The 21,444-nt window shown below is 37.3% G+C and overlaps 1 pseudogene; it reads left to right on the top strand.

Moving 5' to 3' along the window:
* Positions 1-6,679: 6,679 nt before the first annotated feature.
* LOC149163268 (ACT domain-containing protein ACR11 pseudogene) lies at positions 6,680-7,325 on the top strand (annotated as a pseudogene).
* The last annotated feature ends 14,119 nt before the right edge of the window (positions 7,326-21,444 follow it).

Genomic DNA, 21,444 nt, shown 5'->3' on the forward strand with positions numbered 1-21,444 from the left:
CCTCACTGCTGCTCATAGATAGTCAAAGGCTTCTCACAAACCTTCTCCTCTACCCTCCAAGCCTCCTATTTCCTTGCGCAATTTCTCTTAAGGTCCAATGTTGCCACCTGTGTGAATTCACCTCTCACACAACTCACCAAACTCAAAAGTAACTGCGCAGTCCTGAAGGAGATAATTCCTTCTACATGGATGAGTTTCCTATATAGGAAAAATCCTCTAGCTGATAGTACACTGACCCTTCCCTCTGATCTCAACTAGGTCTCTGACTGAACTGACATGCATGAGTTATTTATGTGAAAATATTCAGTTATCTGAAGTGCAGTAGTTACATGCATGCATGCATTAACTAATTAAACTCATAATTAGTTCAACAAACTATTTGAACTAATCTAACTGGAATTAACTCAATTAACTGAGCTAACTCATTACAACTCATCTTTATCTTTTTAACTGAGGGATAAATTCCTTAATCAATGGAGAAACTGTTGCATGTCTTCACATAGACTTCATGTTTGATTTTCTCCAACTAATTAACTCAAGATGAGTTAATTAATTATTTTTCACATAGTTTCTAAGATCAAATTCGAATTTTACTTCTCAATTTTAGTTCAGGGACTAACTAAAATTGGAATCCATCCTAAAATGCTATTTATAGCAATGTTATTTTTAGCACTTCCATTTTTCATTCCTTGTTGCTAAGTTCAACACTGGTACCCAAACTGCTATTTATAGCAATGTTATTTATAGCAATGCTATTTATATCATTTCTATTTTTAGCATTTCTTGTTTCCATCTTCAGCACTCCCTCTCAACAAGAAAGGCCTTCAACTTGAACCCGATCCTGAACCTTTGGAATGTTCTGCATGCAACGCTTCTTCCAAGTGTTATTGCTCCAGCAACTCTAGAAACAAAAAAGCTCCCAACTGACCTCCCTGTTGGGCTAGAAACATCCTTTGATGCTGAATCTTCCTCTATTGCTGGCAAGTGCTCCCTCTGTGATCTTTGAGCTACTGCAACACTCCATGCATCTCGCACTATTGCACACCTCTATGTGCCATCCTACACTGGTGCAACACTCCTGTGCCTCTCGCATTGTTGCAGCCTGCTAGCTCTACACTTTCTTGGGATTCTTGCACTGTAGCTCTCTCTGCCGCTCCATCCGCATATGTCTCTACCCACTCAACTAGTCCTGCTACTCCTCATCGGGGCTCCCGTAGCAAGGTCTAATTAAAGAGGTTGGGTACCTCAATGATCTTACCCCTATTCCAGCCTTCTTGGGACTATCACTCCACATTGCCCCACCTCCAACCTAGAGGTATGGATGCATGTGATCCCTCTGCCCACTTGGCTCGAAATTTCCCCCTACTGGAGGTCTCTGCATGAGTGGATGCCTCCACTCGATCTCCTCTCGTCTTCTCTAGTTGTGGCTGCCCCACAACCTCTTGAAGTTGCTTCACCAATTGTGGCTCCTCCACAATTGTCTGAGAATTCTTCTAGCGCTGCATGTTGAGAGGTAATGTACTCTCCCTCTCAACCAACAAGTCCCCATCAGTTGCCTTGCTCCTAAAATCTTTGCATGCATCTTGAACCTCAAGAGCATACAGGTTCTTGACTCATAAACCGATCTGCTTCACCTATCTCGTGGTGACATGTCTAAGGAAAACCTTTCCCTTACTGAAGACTACATCATAACCTTTGTTTTCTAGCATAGCGATAGACACAAAATTCTTCTTCAGACCCGGTACATACTTTACATCAGTCAGGGTAATGCAAGCTCCATGCTCCCTCTGAAAAACAATTGTGCCTACTCCTGAGACACTATACTTTTCATCATTACCCATCGCTATGAGTATTTGGAGATCTTTCTCCTCCAAGGTACTGAACAAACTCTTATTGCCATTCATGTGGAATGAAGCTCCATTGTCAAGAAACCAACCACATCCCACCATGGATGAAACCATGCATGCGAAGAGGGTGAAATCCAACTCGAACTATGAGGCCAATGCCTCACCTTCAGATCCTTCCTTGGATCCCATCTTGGATTTCTTCAGTGGACAATTTGTAGCAAAATGGCCCACCTCATGACAATGAAAGCATCGCACTTTTGATATGTCAAACTTCTTTCCACCATGGGAAGAACTCGATTTGGGATGAGAATCCTTCTCCTTCCCTTTCTTCACCTTACTCATTAAGGCACAATTTTCTTCATCCTCCTTGGATGAAGAACCATCTCTGGTGCTTCTTCTTATCTCCTCCTGCATCGGATCTGACTAAAGTCATTCCCAATCTGGAATTTTCTCTCTTCCATTTACCAAGTCTTGATAGCTATGCCAGCTCTTAAGAAGACCGAGGAGAGCAAGACTCACCATGTCATCATCGGTTGTCATGATCCCTACACTTCCAAGCTCATCCCTATAGGTGGTGAGCTTGTTCAGATATGTAGAGATCATGTCGCCCTTTTCACACTTGATTTTCCGAAGCTTGTCTTTGAGTGCCAACTTCCTCTGATCATTGTTGTTCTGATATACAATGTTTTCCACATCGAAAATGGTGTTTCCTTCCCATGGAGGCTCGAGACAATGTGTTCTCGAACTCCCTCCAAGAGGATTCTCCTTGCTCTAGCCACTCATTTCTTCCATTCCACCAACTCTGTAGCATTAGCTACTGTCGGCTTGGGGACTTCTTGATCAATGAATTCCTTTAGACCGTTATCCTCTAATACTGCTTCCATGTGATCCTTCCAGGCTATATAATTCGAGTTGCCATCAAGAGCATACTCGAGTCTTAAATCGTTGAACGCCATTGGTGAAATTGAGATGTGATAAGAACTCAATTTCTATATTCAGGAACCTCAAACTTCAAACTTCTCCCTTCTTGTATATTTTTCTTCGCTTTGATCACCTTTGCTCTGATACCATGTAGAAATTCCCATTGTAGATCAACAGATTACGCAATATACTAAAGCAAAATACTTGATCTACTTCTACAAACAAACTTGCGGAAGCTTAATCAATTTGAGCAAGATCAAATAGAACACATATAACTAAGAATGAGAAAGCAATCACATATGAACACAGAAGAGTACTATGGGGAAAGCCTCAGCTAAAAACCTAGATCTCTGTAATATCATACAAGTGGAAATATGTCTGGATTACACAAAGCTTTAGCTCACAAGCTATCCATCTCTCAATACAATCCCTCACTGCTGCTCATAGACAGTCAAAGGCTTCTCACAAACCTTCTTCTCTACCCTCCAAGCCTCCTATTTCCTTGCTCAGTTTCTCCTAGGATCCAATGCTACCGCCTGTGTGAATTCACCTCTCACATAACTCACCAAACTCAAAAGTAACTGCGCAGTCCTGAAGGAGATAATTCCTTCTGCATGGATGAGTTTCCTATATAGGAAAAATCCTCCAACTGATAGTACACTATCCCTTCCTCTAATCTCAACTGGGTCTCTAACTGAACTGACATGCATGAGTTATTTATGTGAAAATATTCAGTTATCTGAAGTGCAGCAGTTACATGCATGCATGCATTAACTAACTGAACTCACAATTAGTTCAACAAACTATTTGAACTAATCTAACTGGACTTAACTCAGTTAACTGAGCTAACTAACTCAAACCCCTGGATGCCGCCTCCGAACCCTAATCAACACGGGTGTTATATAGCAAAAACCGCATCTGAGAAGGTTTTCACCATCGCTACGCCCTTTGACTTTCAAATTATGACACCCAGGCTCAAGCCGGAAGGAATTAGGAAATGAATCGAGTTGGATAAATCAAAATGTGAGTTCGGGAACCCAGATGAAATCAGATGCCTACGAACCCGTCAAACCACGTAATGCCTTTGTCCAAAGCATGTTTGAATACGTTTTTAGGATTGACCGGACCGGACCAACCTGGTACCTATTGAAGATGGGAATCTTGTATTGTTCCTCAACTGTTGATCTTGGGCCTTTATATATGTCATTTCAGACAGGCTTTATATTGACTTTTCAATGCTTACTTTATACAGGAAATGGAGTAGCATAGGAACCACCAGTCAAGTCACAGTCCTTGAATCCTTGGAACTGTCAGATTGATTCTATATAGCTAGAACTTATGAAAGAAACACGGCTGGATGGTCAATAGTCAATAGGGTTTTTTCCCTTTATCACAATTCTCATGCTGCTGGAGGATGCCTTTTGTTAGTTTCTTAGTGGTGCACGACACGGATTCTCATTTTCACTCCTTTGCGCAGTTGGACAGCTCTGTTTTGGTATGGGATCGTGGAAACTGCTTGGATTGATTCTAGAACCTTTAGCAGCAGATATCGTGCAACTACCGGATGGATTGATTCACTAAAGCCAGAACTTAAGAGAAATCTTATGGAGGTGGGTGGGCACGAAGAACATTGCTATGAACCTTCTCAGCTTCGCACTTTGACTTCACGTGTGACCGTGCTACCAACCTTTTGCTTTCCTTGAACTACCTAACCTTACTTCACTTAGTTGATAAATAGATGGAGTGGGAGGGAAAATTGAGATTTCTGGTAAGGCAACTGGCCAACTACGACGCTTTTACGGAGGAGAAAATCACCCTTATACCTTAGAAATAAGTAAGCGACTTATGTGATCTAATAATTGATCGAATTGACTTTCTTTCCATCACGCATCTCCGACCGAGTACTTTCCGATAATCAATCAACAGTACTGAAAGTTTCAGGTAGGATTGCTAAGCAATACCTTTCCATTCTAATCATACAGCTTTCTGGATGTATATTATATTCACATATATTGAATAAATATAATCGAGATGAGAAGGAGTATCTATTGTATTCTCTATGTCCCGATTCTCTACATCCTAGGTCTCTCTATTCCATCCTCTGGCTTATATTCTTTATGTAGCATTCAGAATGAATGACTTTATCAAATTACGCTAATACTTTCATATGTTATTACAACTCAAACTATAGCTCATCCTTATCTCTTTAACTGAGGGATAAATTCCTCAATCAATGGAGAAACTATTGCATGTCTTCACATAGACTTCATGTTTGATTTTCTCCAACTAATTAACTCAAGATGAATTAATTAATTTTTTTCAAACTGCTGCTAAGATCAAATTTGAATTTTCTTTCTCAATTTTAGTTCAGGGACTAACTAAAATTGGAATCCATTCCGAAATGCTATTTATAGCAATGCTATTTTTAGCACTTCCATTTTTCATTCCTTGTTGCTATGTTCAACACTGGTACCCAAACTGCTATTTATAGCATTTCTATTTTCAGGATTTCTTGTTGTCATTTTCAACACTAATGTGCATGTAGTTGTTTAAGCATAATACAAAGAGATAATTCGAACATAAGTCATGCACATGCATTCATTACACATGGTGTACCTAAGATCCCCTTATTCAATTTCGGACGGATCTAGAACACAAGCACCACAAAAATTTTGATTTTATTAATTATTAAAGTACATTGTTCTTCAATGTCACAACTTTGTCATGTAAACTTCTCAATGAGAATGTCACACTTGCAAACTTTGAAAGAAAATTGTCTTCAAAAATTGCCTACACTCACTCAATCACTCTCAAAGTAAAATATTACTTTGAATTACAATAATGGCTTTCACTTTAAAAAAATGATCTTATCATTCCAAAAAATACACCTTATCACTCTATTACAAAAAAAAAAATCACTTTACTTCAAAAACAATTTTATGAAATCACTAAATTGATTTCAAAAATTTAAAGTACTCCTTCTATCTCCAAAATAATATTTCCTTTTTTGTTAAATACCTTATTATTCCAGTGACTTATCACTCAAAATAAAACCACACCTCATCACTCCAAAACTTTAATATTTTTTTATAATTTCTTTTAAACTCCATTTAAAAGAATTTTATGAAGTTTCTTTAAAAAAGTGAATTAAAAATTGAATTCCAGTGACTTGAAAAAGTGAACGAATCTCCCTTTTTTGTGAAAGGTCAAAGCAGACTAAACAATTCACAAAGCGCACCTTTAAAGTTCATGAGCATTTTGATGAACGTACGAGCGCAGTAGCCAATGGAAATGGTAACAATACAAGAAGCTCTGCGGGTTTGGCCATCTATGAACAATTTTTACACCAGGAAAATAGTGGAACAAAGTTTGTTGGTGGGGCTGCAGGGAGAGTGACAGAAAAACCGTAGAAAGGAGTGTTTCCAACCCTTGAGTCCGTTGAAAAGCGTAACTTGGTAGAAAGTATCAGTCGGGATATTCTTCGAGGGAGTCTTGGAACTGGAAAGACAAGGCTTGCCAAGGCAGTGGCTACTGAGTGCAAAACAACATTCTTCAACATATCTGCATCATCCATTGTTAGCAAGTGGTGCGGTGATTCAGAAAAACTTTTAAAAGTACTTTTTGAGGTTGCAAGATATCATGCACCATCAACAATCTTTCTAGATGAAGTTGATGCTATTATTAGTCATCATGGTGAAGGCCATAGTGAGCACGAAGCAAGTAGAAGACTAAGCTACTTATCTAGATGGATGGTTTAATGCTAACAAATGACCTCGTTTTTGTCGTGGCAACGACTAATATTCCGTGGGAGCTGGATGCTGCCATGCTCTTTCAAATTACGGTGTCCAGCTGGGTTGCGAACAAAATGTCCAATACGTCTGTCTGTGCAGTTGGGTTCGCTCCCATGATGTCAAAAACTAGTGGGTATGCAGATCTGTGCATGCCCACTTCCCGTTTGCATTGGGCCCTGGCTACCAAGCTTCGGTTTATTGGGTTTTCGGTGTCGTAGGTTCGAATCCCATCGCATCACAGATTATCATGTCATGCTGAAATAAACCCTTCCAGTGTGATAATGCCAACTTTGGAGGGGGGAAGTAGTGACAGCAATGTTGAACCAATACCAAAAGTTGTGATAGATCAAGATTCAGGTCCAAATGCAACAGTGGTCTAGATCACTTTTGAAGATCATCTGGGTGCTCTTCTTGATACAATGGCGGCCCTTAGAGACCTGGGTTTGAATGTTGTGAAAGCAAATGTGTTCTTGGACTCTTCTGGCAAGCACAATCTTCTGGCAAGCATAACACATTCTCTATAACCCGAGCGGACACAAGCAGGAAAGTGGATGATCCATAATCACTAGAACAAATACGTCTTATTATTATAAACAATTTATTGAAGTATCATCCAGAATCTTCTGCTCAATTGGCCTTGGGAGAGGCATTTGGGATTATGCCTCCAAAAGAAAAGCCTGATGTGGATATTGCTACACGCATACGTATATATGATGATGGTCCAAATCGCAGTTTGCTTTACATTGAAACAGCTGATCGACCATGAGATCTTCGAGCTAAACCCGCCTATATGATACGACCAAACTAAACAATAAACCTTCTCAGAACCCTTGTCTAAGCTCGATATCTCCAATCCAATAGCTCTGATACCACATGAATAAAACTAATAAACAAATAATACACACTCACTCATACAATAAATATCAAAAATATAGAAAAACCAAACATGGCGGAAAAGGCATGAGAAACTTTCCTGTAGTCTCTCATTCTCATGAATTTCATTTATTAAAATAATGTTTATGATACATATAAATACATGAGGAAGTTGTCTCAAGATAATGCATCTATCTTGAACAAACTTGGTTGAGAAAATATCTCAACAACACACTAATCTAGGAGCCTAACTAGTTAGAAAGAATCTCTCAACCAACTAAGCCTAAACTGACTCCTAACCATGAGGAACAAACTCAATCTAAAAAAGTAGGATTAAATCCTAACTTTCATGATTTTAATTAATTTAATTATTTGGACTTAGAATTGTTTTTAATGTGAGAGTGAGGCTAACACTAAATATCTATGGACCTTGTCAGGGTCGTATTCCTTTCTGGAATATTTTTTTCTCAAAATCCTTGCTAAACTGCAGAAACCTTGTGAGTTGAGGGTATCTAAATGTCTCCTTAGGGATCTTTAAATCTTAGGGACCAAATGCATAGGTGGACCCTTTAGCTGATTACTTCCTAAACAAGATTCGGATGGGGAGATTTGTTGACATTGATCTTCTAAAAGAAACTCCTACCTAGAGAAATAGGAGGGTTGGTGAGGCAAGGGTAGCCACGCGCTTAGATCGCTTTCTGATCAAAGAAGATCTAGCTGCACATATACATTTTTTTAGTCAATGGGTTGGTTCTCGGGCTGACTTGAACCATTTCCCAATTTTTATGGAACTAAAGGGGCTAGTAGGAAGCCTGGCTTGCCTGTTAAATTAAATTATTCATGGCTAAAAGATATGTCTTACAATAAATTGGTTCGTGAGATTTGGAGTTCTCAAAATGGATCCTTGGGCTTGTCCTTTGCTGAGTCCTTTATGGAGAAACTAAAAAAATTGAAACAAGCATCGATCTCTTGGGAAAAGGAAAAATCTTTAAGGGATGAAGCAGTATTAAAATATATTGAGTATGATCTGGAGGCATTAGAAATCCTGGAAGGGGATGGGTATGAGATAGAAGAAAAAAAGAGAAGGATAAAAGCTATGGAGGGGGAAAGGTTCAAGATTCTGAAAGAAACTGAAGAAAAATGGAGGCTAAAAAGTAGAGCCATTTGGCTTGAGGCAGGGGATGAAAACTCAAAAATTTTCCAGAACTATACTAAGGGAAGGAAAAACTCAAATAAGATCTAGAAATTGAAAAATGAAGAAGGGTGTTAGGCTCCTATATTTCATAGGATGACTTGATTGTAGTTGTAATTTTGTATATGAGATGTTGTAAATAATCTTCCTTAAACCATCGTAGGTTAAGACCTCAATGGTCTCCCTTTTCAAGAATATCAGGGAGCACTTCCACCAAAAAAAGTCTTCAACTTATAGCTAGATTCAGAATTGTTCCAGAGTTGGTTGAGACCTTAATGGTCTCCCGCCTCTTTTGTGGTATTCCTTAAAAACCACCTTTCAAAGCATTAGGGAGCACTTCCTCTAGTGGAAGACTTCAACTTCTAACCAAATTTGGAACTATTCCAGGAACTGCACTAAGCGTTCTAGTGTTGGTGGTCATCCTTTTACCACCTTTGGTTGAGACCTTGAGTTCTTCCACATTATACCATCATTTCAGAGAGCACATTCAGCTCATTGTTTCCATGCATTTTTTTCATTTTTTATATTTAAGCTCTCTTCTTGGACTCATATATAACCCTTCGGATTAGGAGGGGGTGTTGGACACCTAATCAACTAAGGGTTTTGGGTGTGGAATGTTAACAACCAATGGAGTCTAAGAGACCACTTGGAATATGAAACCTAGGGTCATTAGACATTGTATATAAATATATATCATTGTGAATAATATGCAATCTCACAATTATCTTACTCTTGCGTCCTATTATTTGTGAGTCTATCATTCTCATTAAAACTTCTAGGATTGTTGCTGACACAACCATTCCTTGAGATCTTATATGATCCCCTACTTTTATTCCTCCTATAGTCATTTCTTACATATTTTCTTCAATCTATTTCCTTTTTCCAAAAATTCTTACATGAAAGAAATAGCCATAAAATTGATTTTGATACTTGGATGTAAAAGGATTTCTTTGAGGAATTGTTCTTGTAAATCCATTCTTTGGTCTCAGTTCATCTTTACTTCCTTGCCTAAGGCCACTTTTTTTTTTTTGAAAATTGGATCTATGCTTGTCCTCGCCTTCTTTCCTATTGTTGTTTTCATTGATAGACTTCCAGGAAAATTAACATACCTTTAAGGTTTTTCTTTATATTTCTTTTCTGATGTCATTGAGCTTGATTCTCCCTTGGAAGTTTCATAATAACCAGGACATATTTCAATAAAATGATATCTCTGTCAACTGAGAATATCATTTAAGATTTTAGTATCTTTCTAAACTTCAAATTTTGATTTAATTAATCATTGGCTTTTTGTAAATCCTTTCTCAAGTAAATAATCTTAACTTCTAGTTTCTCATAATGTCCTTCCTTTACATCGAGTTGTCTTAAAAACATTTCTTCTCTTTTCTTTCCCTCCTCTAGTTGTAACTTCATGAGAGAGACTATTGATTCATCGAGATTCTTTTATTTCTTATGTTTCTACAACAACTCCTTTGCTTTTTAATTTTTCTTTTGAGACTTTCTATTTCATCTAATGCACATATAAGTTCTCCCTTAATATCATCAACACCTTCTTATTCTGAATCTTATTTCTCTTTATCAAAGTATTGAGCCTCCATGGTCATGAGTAGGATTCCTTTTTCTCATTGTCATATGCATATCAATTACTTTATTCTAATAAGCCACATCCCTCCCTTTTATACTCATAATATTTCCTCGTATCCTCATGTTTTTTTCATCATTACTATTTTTCAAAATTACATGTAGACATCTGGAAGAAATATGATCTCTTCTTCTACAAGTATGATAGAACAATAGCTTCCATATGGATTTCACTTCTTCTACATCTTCTTTACCTTCAAATTCTTCCCCTGAATATGAATATTTATTTTAATGATCAACAACTTGAGCATTCATGGCTAGGAGATCTTATTCATCATAATTGTATTTGTTGGAAATACTGAGAGGGGAAGTGAATCAGTATTTCTTTTTCTGACTATTGTTTTACCAGTTAAACAATTTATATTCAGAACACAAGATGAACAACAATAATAAATGCTTTTATTAATATAATCTTTGCAGTAAAATAGATACAATATATAAGTGGTTGCAATCAGTTGCCAAGCTCCAACTCGGACTTTGGTGAGGCTCCAACCTCCAGAGCACCAACTCTATTTCGCCAAGACACCAACTCCCAAGGACTTCAATCCTTCCATTTCCTGAGACACCAGTCCCAAGGACACCTATCCTTCCTACTTCTGAGGCATCAACCCCAAGGACTCCAATCCTTCTTACTTCTGAGGGCACCAGCCCCAAGGACTCCTATCCTTCTTGCTTCTGAGGCACCAGCCCCAAGGACTCCAATCCTTCTTGCTTCTGAGGCACTAGCCCCAAGGACTCCAATCCTACTTACTTCTAAGGCACCAACCTCAAGGGTTCTGACCCAATCTTGTCAAGGTTCATTTGATAGTAATGTTCTGCTCTCAGAACTCTTCTCTACTGAGTTCTGTCTAATTATAGCTTCACTGCAGTCTCCAAGCTACAGCATCAATGACAACCAGTCTTCTTATGAAGTAGTCTTCCCAATTCTTCATACTGCCCACACAGAGTGTCCAGTACCCTTCATGACTTCTGATAATGTCTTCACACAGCTTTAGTCAGTCTACTATTAGCTGCACTAAGCTTTGCATAAAGAACAACTTTCTGTTCAAGCTTATGTTCTCTGTTGGCTACTTCTCCCCTTCGACTGTCTGTTGTCCTGTTGGCCCTTCAACCCTCTTTTTGTTCTGCTGGATCCTCTCACTGCCTCTGTCTCCTCCAGCTTATTTCCACAAATTTCAACAGCATTCAACCGCGTTCTCTTCTTTTCCTGTATTTTATTCATTCCTCATGCCTCTTTCTATCAGTTTCCTCTCTTCGCTGGCCCTTTAGCTTCCTCAATGCTCGCTTATCTTATCAGCTTCCTCCTCGGTCACTTCCATTTCCTCTGACTCGCTTGATCTTTTGGCTTCCCTCCTTGGTCATTGTGGCTTCCTCTTTGGTCTCTGTGGTTTCCTTTGTCTCTTCGTGCTTCACCAGCACTTCTGAGACACGTTGATTCAAAAAGCGAGGACCGAGTTATACGCAGAGGACACATATTCCAAAACTGTAATAGCGCTCCTGTTTTCTCATGATAGCAGGCATACACAGGGACTGTTTCGTTTAACAGACCTGCCACGTCTTGATCGCAATCGCCATCAACATTAGTTCAGCCTCCTGAACTATCAGGAGCATTCCGTAGTGTATTTCTGCCTCCAAATGTTATGCAAGTCAAGAATTCATTCACACAGGAAAAACAAGCAAAATGGCTAAAGGGCGGACTTCAAGAAATTGTATACCCGCAACTATACTGCATCGGATCCATAGTGAAATCACAATCGGCACGTGTATATGTATTGTAATCGGGGGTTTCCCTTGGCGGAGGTCCAATGCGATATCGCTATCGGCGATCACAAATAACCGCTTGACACGTTGTAACTCCCACTCCCGATGTGTCGATGCGATATATGTCAGTAATCGCACATTGCAAAGGTCCAAGTCTAGACCTTAACGTAGACCACTCCCTTGTAGTGATGTGATATTAGGTGCCAGAGCCAATATGACTCACCACTCCCGTGTATAAAGTTTCAAGTCTACTTTCCACCTCCGATAGTGTATTTTCCTATGTATGTATGTTTATGCCGGCAATAGTGAAAATGCATATATACATGGCTTGTGTCCGCCGATAGTGTTAAAGCATCCATATATGGGTTTTTGGCCGTTGATAGCTCCCGAAAGTGTAATCTGCCTGCATATACACTATATTACTCCCTAATAGTGCATTCTTTGACATTATTGCTCCCGTAGTGTTATCTATGGCATATATGGCTTCCAATGGCTGTTAAATGCATGCATATATATCTCTGCACTCTGATATGCTCTCCAATGGCGTATATAGCTCCACTCCTTTAACCCTGTATATATATTTCTCCGTTGTTATACTCCTCCGGTAGGCTCTGTTTATGCTCCTATGGTATGGCTCTGTTAAATGCTTATATGTGGAATATATATATGGCTCCTCTGTAGCTCCGACTGCTCCTCTTGGCTCCATCTGCTCCTCTTAGCTCCTCTTGGCTCCATTTGCTCCTCGAATATTGCCATATTGACATCAACAACAATTTGTGTCCAACAGTATTCCATTCTACTACACTTAAAACATTTGGATAATAGATTGCCTTTTAATTTGTTGGATCCTCTTATCAAGTTTTTTACAAATTTAACTTCTTCTTCATCAGATTCATAGTTGGAGCAATCATAGGACTTGATATTTTTTGTCTTTTTTGAATCTTTGAGAACTTCTTTCATTTGAACTGACTTCTTTGTTCTTGTTTCACATGCAATATCCATCTTCAAAATATCCTTATATTTCATTTCTTCAATGTCACCTCCTTCCTGGGTGTTTTACAACTTGCCCCATATTTCTTTTGTTGTTTTACAAAGGATCACCTTATCAAACTTTGATGTTGATAGGCCACTCAAGATCGTTCATGACTTCTACATTATGCTTATCGTCCTTCCTTCCACCCACCAAAATTCATTGGATATGCCATCATCCTATTCTTCCAGAAGACATAGTTTGATCCATCAAACATGAGAGCTTTAATTGAATCTTCATGAATAGCTATGGTCCCTCTAAGATCTTCCTTCCAGTGGCCAAACTGCTTCTAAAGGAACCTGCTCTAATGCCAATTTTCAGATTCACAATTACACTAAGAATGTGGGGAGGGGGCGAGGATTGAATCATTATAATGACAATTTTTACTTATTCAAGCATTTGACCATAATAAAATATAAATCTCATAAAGTGAACAAGAAACACAAGATACACATGGAAATTTGTAAGGAAGAAAACCAAAAAACTTCTTTGTATGAAAGATATTGTAGGCACTAACCTACTAAAACATCAATTTGTAGTTACCAACCTATAAGAAATACCAATATCCCTTGTTGTTTTGTAGGAGAAAATCTACAAAAGAACCAATGCCCTTTGTTTCTTTGTAAGCACTAACATAAAATAGACACAAATTCCCTTTGCTACTTTATAAGCACCAACCTACAAGAGACGCCAATTCCCTCTAATGCAAGATTTGTAGGTGCCAACGTAGAGACATCAATCCCCTATATTCCTTTGTATCCATCAACCTATAGGAGAAACCAATCCCCTCTACTACAAGATTTTTTGGCACCAACCTATAGAAGACACCATTCCCCACTGCTACAAATATTCATAGGCACCAGCCTACTTGATCGAGTCTACTTGCTTCTTCACAATGTCATTTGGTTGCTTTTTCTTTCACTAAGTCTGCTTATTGCTTGTTCCTTCACTAGGTATGTTAGTTGCTTCTACCTTCACTATATCTACTTGTTGCTTCTTCCTTCACCAAGTCGACTTTTCCTAAAACTTGTTGCTTTCTAGCTTCTTTTCAAGAACGAATTAGCACAACATGCTACAATTAATTTTGCAAATATGGTTCTGAAATTTCTACCATGTGTACCTAGAGATTTGTTCTCTATATCCTCTAGATTTTGCAGTGAAACGTCTTAGAAGGAAAGTTATAACAAAAATGCTAAGATGACTTGCTTGAAGCATGTTTCGAGAGCATTCAAGAAAACTAACTTCCTCGGATCATATGTCTGAAAATTATAGTGAAACAAGGTCTAAAATTTCTACTATAAGCAGCTTGAAATCTCGTTTCTTTCTCCTCCAAATTCCACAGTATGAAACATCTCATAAAGAAAGTTATATCGAAATTTCCAAGTTGACCTGTTTGAAGCATGTTTTAGGAGCATTTAGGAAAACGAACTTCCTCAAACCATATCTTTGAAATTGACATTTACCTTGATATCTCTTCTCTATATTCTCCATATTTCATAGTCTAAAAAATTATACAAAGAATGTTATAGTAAAAATACCGAGTTAACTTGTTTGAAGCAGATTCCAGGAGCATTCATGATGCTTAACTTCCTCAAAGCATATCTTGAAATTATAGTGAACCAAGTTCTGAAATTTCAACCACATGTACAGGAATATTTTCCATCTATATCCTCCAAGTTCACAATTTGAAATATCGCAGAAGAATAGTTACAGGGAAAATGATAAGTTGGCTTATTTGAAACATATTTCAAGAGTGTTTTAGAAGCTTAACTTCCTCGGAACAAATCTCCAAATTATAGGGAACCAAGGTATAAAATTTGAACCATAGGTATATGAAAACATTCTATCCATATCTCCAAGTTTCACAATATTAAACATCCTAGAAGAAAAGTTATAATGGAAATTCCAAGATGACTCATTCACCTCATAAATCACATTTTTGCTTCCATCTTTAAACTCCAAGAATCACCCCAAGAATATTCTTCACAATTCTTGTGAATCCCATATACTTTTTTGCTTAAATACACTTCAAATGAACTCACATATCCTTTATTTATAGTGTTTCTATGTCCACTTATGGGGCCAACTTGTAAAACTAGTTGGATCAACTGGTTTGTACTTTTTGGTTGTGCCATTTTGACAAAATATTTCATATCACCTCATTCCTATGGAGTTATAGGGAGTGTCATATACCATTAGAAAGGTATCATAATAAGTTTTCCAACCATTTATGCTATAATTTTATTTGAGCTATGTAATTGGAGTAAAAATTCCTTCAAAGACGGGTATCCAAATTGGGCATCAAAAGTCCAAAAATAATATTTCCAACAATATTCATTTTCCAATTTTTATCTTGGACATATGTAGTCTTCCCCTGTCTTTGTCTTTGACATCAATGACAATAATATTTTCAATAGATAAAATCATAATAAATTCATCTATAGAACGATCCCCTTATACTGTTTTTTTTAAGATAATAAAAAGCAAATGAGAAATAGTAGAAAACACAACAATGTGCACTTAGAAAAAAACTGATAAAATTTTGAGTAGAGTCCTTCCTTACCCTCTAGTATAAATCACTCCCCTCAAGCTAGAAGGATACCTTCATTCACAAAATATTTGCAGTTTGATTCATCTTTCTATATACATGATTGAAGGAAATTTGTATAAAGGTATATTTCAAAGCCTAAAACTCATCAAAGGGTTACTAGAGATCTAAGTTTCCAAACATAACTTCCTTTGTAATCCACTTTCTCAAAAGGAATGGATCTCTAAATATCTAAATGTTGATTGATCACTTTTTGTTGCAAGTGTGGGATCAAATTCAGTGCCATCATTTCTAAAAGGTGATTTGACCCTTGGCCAATGTTCGTTTTCAAATAAAGTGTGTGTATTACATAAGTAGAGGATTCTATCGCATCTCCCACATTATGGTCTCTTAGATGTTGTATCAAAGTATGTTCAACCCTTCTTTTATCAATAATTTCCTCAACTCTTGGTATTTTCATAGGCTTGGAATGACAATAAGAACCTAATATGTCCAGACCTTGAACACATGACAAAGGAGATATTTTGTTATCTTCAAATATCATTCTTTCTTGCCAACAAATGTTAAAATGTGGCAATTCGGGGATGAATTTCTCCTAGAAGAAATCATATCTTTCAGTTCTGTTTGAACCACCTATAATAAAAGTTCATTTCTGACAATTCTAATATGACTTTCCAAAAATAGTGAGTCATATCTCAATTTGGAAGTGACTTTCCAAAAATAGAAAGTCATGTCTAAATGTTCAAGGATGATCTTGACAAATGGAATCCACTTTAAAATCAAATCAATCATGATTAAACAAGTCAATAATTAATATTTTTATTCTTACTAGTATTATTATTATTATTATACTATTATTTATAAAATAGTCTAAAGTCATTCATCTTTAATGGATTAATAAAAACGAATTCTCTCATGGAATAAGTAAATTAAATTGAGAATCTTTTACTTGGAGAATCGAACCTCTCTCTTGGAATAAAATAGTAACTCCACACTTAAGAGAATGTAACTCTCTCTCACTAATTCAATGTATGGCAAAAGTGTAACTCCTCCTCATTAAATGCACTTGTAACTCCCTCATTCAATTCGATTTGTAACTCTCACCAAATATTCTTTCATGTCTAAGTGTAACTCTCTCTCCCTAATTCAAATTGTAACTCCTCAAGACAAGTGTACCTCTCTCTTTATTCTTGGGATGAGTTACACTTCTCCTCAAGTAACTCCTCCCTTATGGAATTCAATTCTCCTATTATTGGCTCAAGGCATGAATTCATTTTATAACTCCTCTCATTTCTCATATATTTAAGCAAGAGCAAGTGAGAGTTGAGAGTAACATGTTCATTGTGAAGAAGGAGAGCAAGTGTTGAGTGTGTGCAAGAGAATTGTGAGAACTAATTAAGAGCAAGAGCAAGGGAAGAGTTGGAGCAAGTGTGGAGGACATGATCTAATCAAGTGTAGGAGGAGATTTTCAAGCAAAGAGCAAGTGCACTTCAACTGCAAGTTGATCAAACATTGGTGACTTTATTCGTTCTCATTCTATCTTTCTCTGTACTATGTTGAACAATTGAATAAATCTAATAGAAGAATAATCATTTGGGTTTTTCCCCTTGAGGGTTTTTCCCTAGTCATTGGACCAAAATCTCAGTGTCTCATATTTGTGCTTGGTTGTCTTCATATGATAATTAAGTTTATATTATATCTACAATCACTGATCTAAAAAGTTTTGAAGAAGAAATCTGCATTCTAAGTAATTGTAACAACATAGTACATTCAACTTTCTGCAAAGCACATTCAGTTTTCTGCATAGAACTATCAAGTTTTTGCAAAGAATTTTTAAATTTATGCATAGAAATTTTAGATTTTAACACCAAAATCGCCATGCCACAACTAAATGTAGATATCTAAACTTGTTGGTGGGTGCATTTTCACACTTATTAAGTCTTCCTTTTGTGTCCCTTGTCCAAATTCTATTCAAATTGGAGATTCCTACTGTCTCTATCTAAATCTATTGAGCATAGATAGAAGCCTATAATAAGATAGTCATTAGACTTGTTATGAGCTTTGCAAAGAATTTAGAAACAATGGTTAACATTAGGAAGATAGTTAATTATCAACTACTCGATCTTAGCATTATCACTGTTAAGGATGGGAAATAGCTAAAGAAACCTACTGCTCTTATTAGTGGTAATGATTATTTTGGTGATTGGGGGTAACAAGTGCAATAGGGGGGAAAGGGGTCATCATAGACCTGAAAGGAACAATAGGAAAATACTCATATGGGGACCTGGTACCTCACGCAATAATTAAGCAAAAGCTCGCCCTTTATTGTAAAGATTGAGAATCACAAAGGAATTAGGCATATAGTCTCTCATTGTGGTTGATGACCCTAAAGCAATCATAACATCTTTTTACTTGGAATAAAAGCATGAGAAACCATGAAGTACTTCCCCCATTTCATGGATGGTAAATTGAGTAAATAGTTGGCCCTGGTTTTGAGGCCTCACCCCAAGGGAATCAAAGAGAGTCGAACTTGTGATCAATAACAACTAACGAAAATATCAAAGAACTTCACGTATGTAAAGCAATCATAACTTATATGATCCAAAATTCCAATTCAAGGGATAATTCTCTAGTAGCTATCACAGTTACAACTCTACAAAAAGTTGAATATTTCCTCAAAATCTCATTCCACCATGTATTATGGAGAATAATAGTGAGACCAATCAATATGTTAGCATTGCCTCATCATTAAAAATGAGAGTTATTAATGTTAATGGAGTTATTAACAATAATCCAATTCTCTAGGCATGAGTACATAAACACATAGGAATCATTTAAACCATCACATGGTTCACACCAGATTATGCAATAAGACATTCATCCCCTCTTGGCATGCCTGGAGTAACTGTCTCACATGCACATGAACTTGGACTAATTGCCCTGAGAGATGCATACTACAATCTAGTATGAGGAAGATGTGTAATTCCGTCCATGCTCAACACATGTCCCTTTTAAAATAAAAATAAAAAACCTATATTCACTATAGTAAAAAACAAAATGAACATACATATTGGTTAATTTTAATTAAAAACATTATTGATATTACAAGTCAATATGGAGAATATATGTAATTCCTTCTATGTTTGAGATGTGGTGTGTGTGTGTGTGTGTGTGTGTGTATATATTACTTTGAAGCATAAATAAAATATTTCAATGTCCATATCAAGTAATATAAAAGTAATATAATTTATATCAACTTTATATAGAGATAAAGTAATTGAAAGTGAAAAAAAAAATCTTTTCAATATGATGAAAATGTATAACTCTTTTGCTTTTTGAAAATATTTTAATTTGGACCTTAAATAAAATATCTAAATGTCTATGTTAATAAATATTTTTCAATACCAAATTCATATATCTCTATATATCTAGTGCTCAACATAAATAAAATATTTCAATCTCCATTTTAAATAAAGTAATTTTATATCAACTTTGATTTTTTAGAGAGAAAAATAATTGAATAAAAAAAATTCAATTACTTATTAATAAGAGGTTATGTAATTCATTTAATTTTTAAGAGGGAGTAGGACGCAAATGTTTAAAAAATATTTCAATATAGGTCATGTTACCCACCACCCATGGGTAGTATCAATAAGAGAATTTTTTTCTCCTATATGGTCCTCAGCTGGCAGTGAGCAACCTCTTACAGCCACCAGATAGCTCGATGTGCCACTATATTTGCCACTTAAGCTAGCCATATGATCCCTCACCCATCTATTATGATCATATATTTGAAAGTGGGCCTTCTAACTCTGAAGGTATTGCTTTTCATTATGTAGTTGGGTATTTTTGTTTACTTATTCTTGACACTTTTGGGCATGGATTAGTGGAGGGATTCGGCGGAAAGAGTGGGCCTAGTTTGTACTTTTGTCTTCTCTGTCCAATTTCATGGTTAATTTTGTATCCTAGTCCCTTGGGATCTCCTTTATTGGCCACTATATTTAAGGTTGGCACACATGGGAAACCCTGATTTTGGTTGTGTCATCCTGCTTCCTGACACCATATTCATCATTCCCCTCCGCTCATTATAACCTCATTCACCATATTTCCCATTCGGGTCTATTAATTTATGAGTCTGACTATTATAAGCCCTTCATGTACTTTACTGATTTATTCCTACCTACTTGTTCTGTTAATTAACAAGTTATTTACTATGTGAATACTAGAAATAAATACAAGTACATGCTCAACACATTAAAGATCATCAATTAAAGGAAATAGAAACAATCACACAAGTGACACCGTTGTTTTTGGACTAATGTCCCCGAAAAAACCCAATGTGGCAAAACTGGTGTAGCTATTTGAGGGTTTGATTTGTTAAGCAGTTTCATAATACAATCTGGGTGCCAAATTCGGCTCACCCAAAAAAGAAAATTCTCGGCAGTAGTACCTCTCTACTTTGAAGCATATATTCTAGCTGAAACCCCGATTAAGCACCCCGACAACTTCACAACTCCAATCTGCCCCACGAAACCCCAGTGTCAGCCTCTAGGGACTGCGTCAGCCTCTCTTTGGCCTAGCGTTAGCCCAGTGTCACTCTAGCTTGGCCCGCGTCAGCCTCTGGAGGCATTGCGTCAGTCCTCTGGCCCTTTGTGTCACTCACGCTGGCCTTTTGAGGCACTGCACAGCTCCTGGCTGCCTCTGCGTGAGCCCTAGTTGGCTCTGCGTGAACCCTTGGCTAGTTCTACGTCCCTCTCTCTCGCTATTGCGTTGATCCTCCCGGTGCTATATCTGCCTCTCTGCTTCTATATTCACTGCCCCTCAGCTGCAACTCCGATCACTCTCTCAACTTTCCCAGCGAACCTAGCCCCAAAAAGTCAAAATCTTGATCTCTTAGTGTATTCTCCAAGTGACTCTCAAGTCTCCTCTTATACTTTTCTCATTGACAAATCAACGGCTGAGATTAAGTCTCTAATCAACAACTAAGATTAGATCTTGCTTGATCCATGACTTTTGGACCATTCTAATACTCAGCCTGTATGGACACATTATTCAAAAATATTTTATTTTCCCTAAGTTTAGACTTAGGGACTCCATTAAAAATATTAATTATTTTAATATCTCCCAAACTGTTTAGAATTTGCCCAAACCCTTTCTGGGTCTTGGAAATCTCATGTGCCTTAGCCTCTTCACCAATTTTCATGGCTAGAGCACATTTGACACTATCCCAAATCAATAGGGTCCACATTTGTCCATTAGGCCCACAAGGAGTTAGCCTCCCCCTCCCCTTGTCCACATCTTGGGTCGGGCCCAGAACAATCTCCCGAAATTTGATGCAGTTAAAAGAAAATAAAAAGCATAATTTGGCCACTTTCAACAGGAAATGTACCATACAATGCAAAAGATGGTCGGGACATACAAATTTAGCATGTAGGCAAAAGCCAAACATGAGCTCTACCCCTATTATCATGGCCATCACACTGGTTCCTATGGCCCCTTACATCATTAATGAACCCATGATTGTCCCAACCCCTAGTGGGTGATGAACTGCCGCACCTTAAGGGGATAATCACTGCTATATCTTACATAACATGCTCTCATCCCATGGAGCCCCGAGCAGTTACAAAATGAAAATTTTATAAAAGGCAAAATGCATATGAAGATGGGTAGAAAAACAATGGCCGGGGTAACTAATTTACCACAGTTTCTCCCTCTTACATTCATATACCCAAGTGTAGATTTCCCTTGTTTTAACTACCCTTGTACTGTGACATGCGCCTTGGAGCTTTCCCCTAATGTCCCACTCCATTTCATCATTACTTCACATACCACCTACCATTTGA

This window comes from Pinus tabuliformis, chromosome 5_1 (assembly GCF_031772625.1).
Source record: "Pinus tabuliformis cultivar Carrire ecotype Pingquan chromosome 5_1, CPIR1, whole genome shotgun sequence".
Lineage (NCBI taxonomy): Eukaryota > Viridiplantae > Streptophyta > Pinopsida > Pinales > Pinaceae > Pinus > Pinus tabuliformis.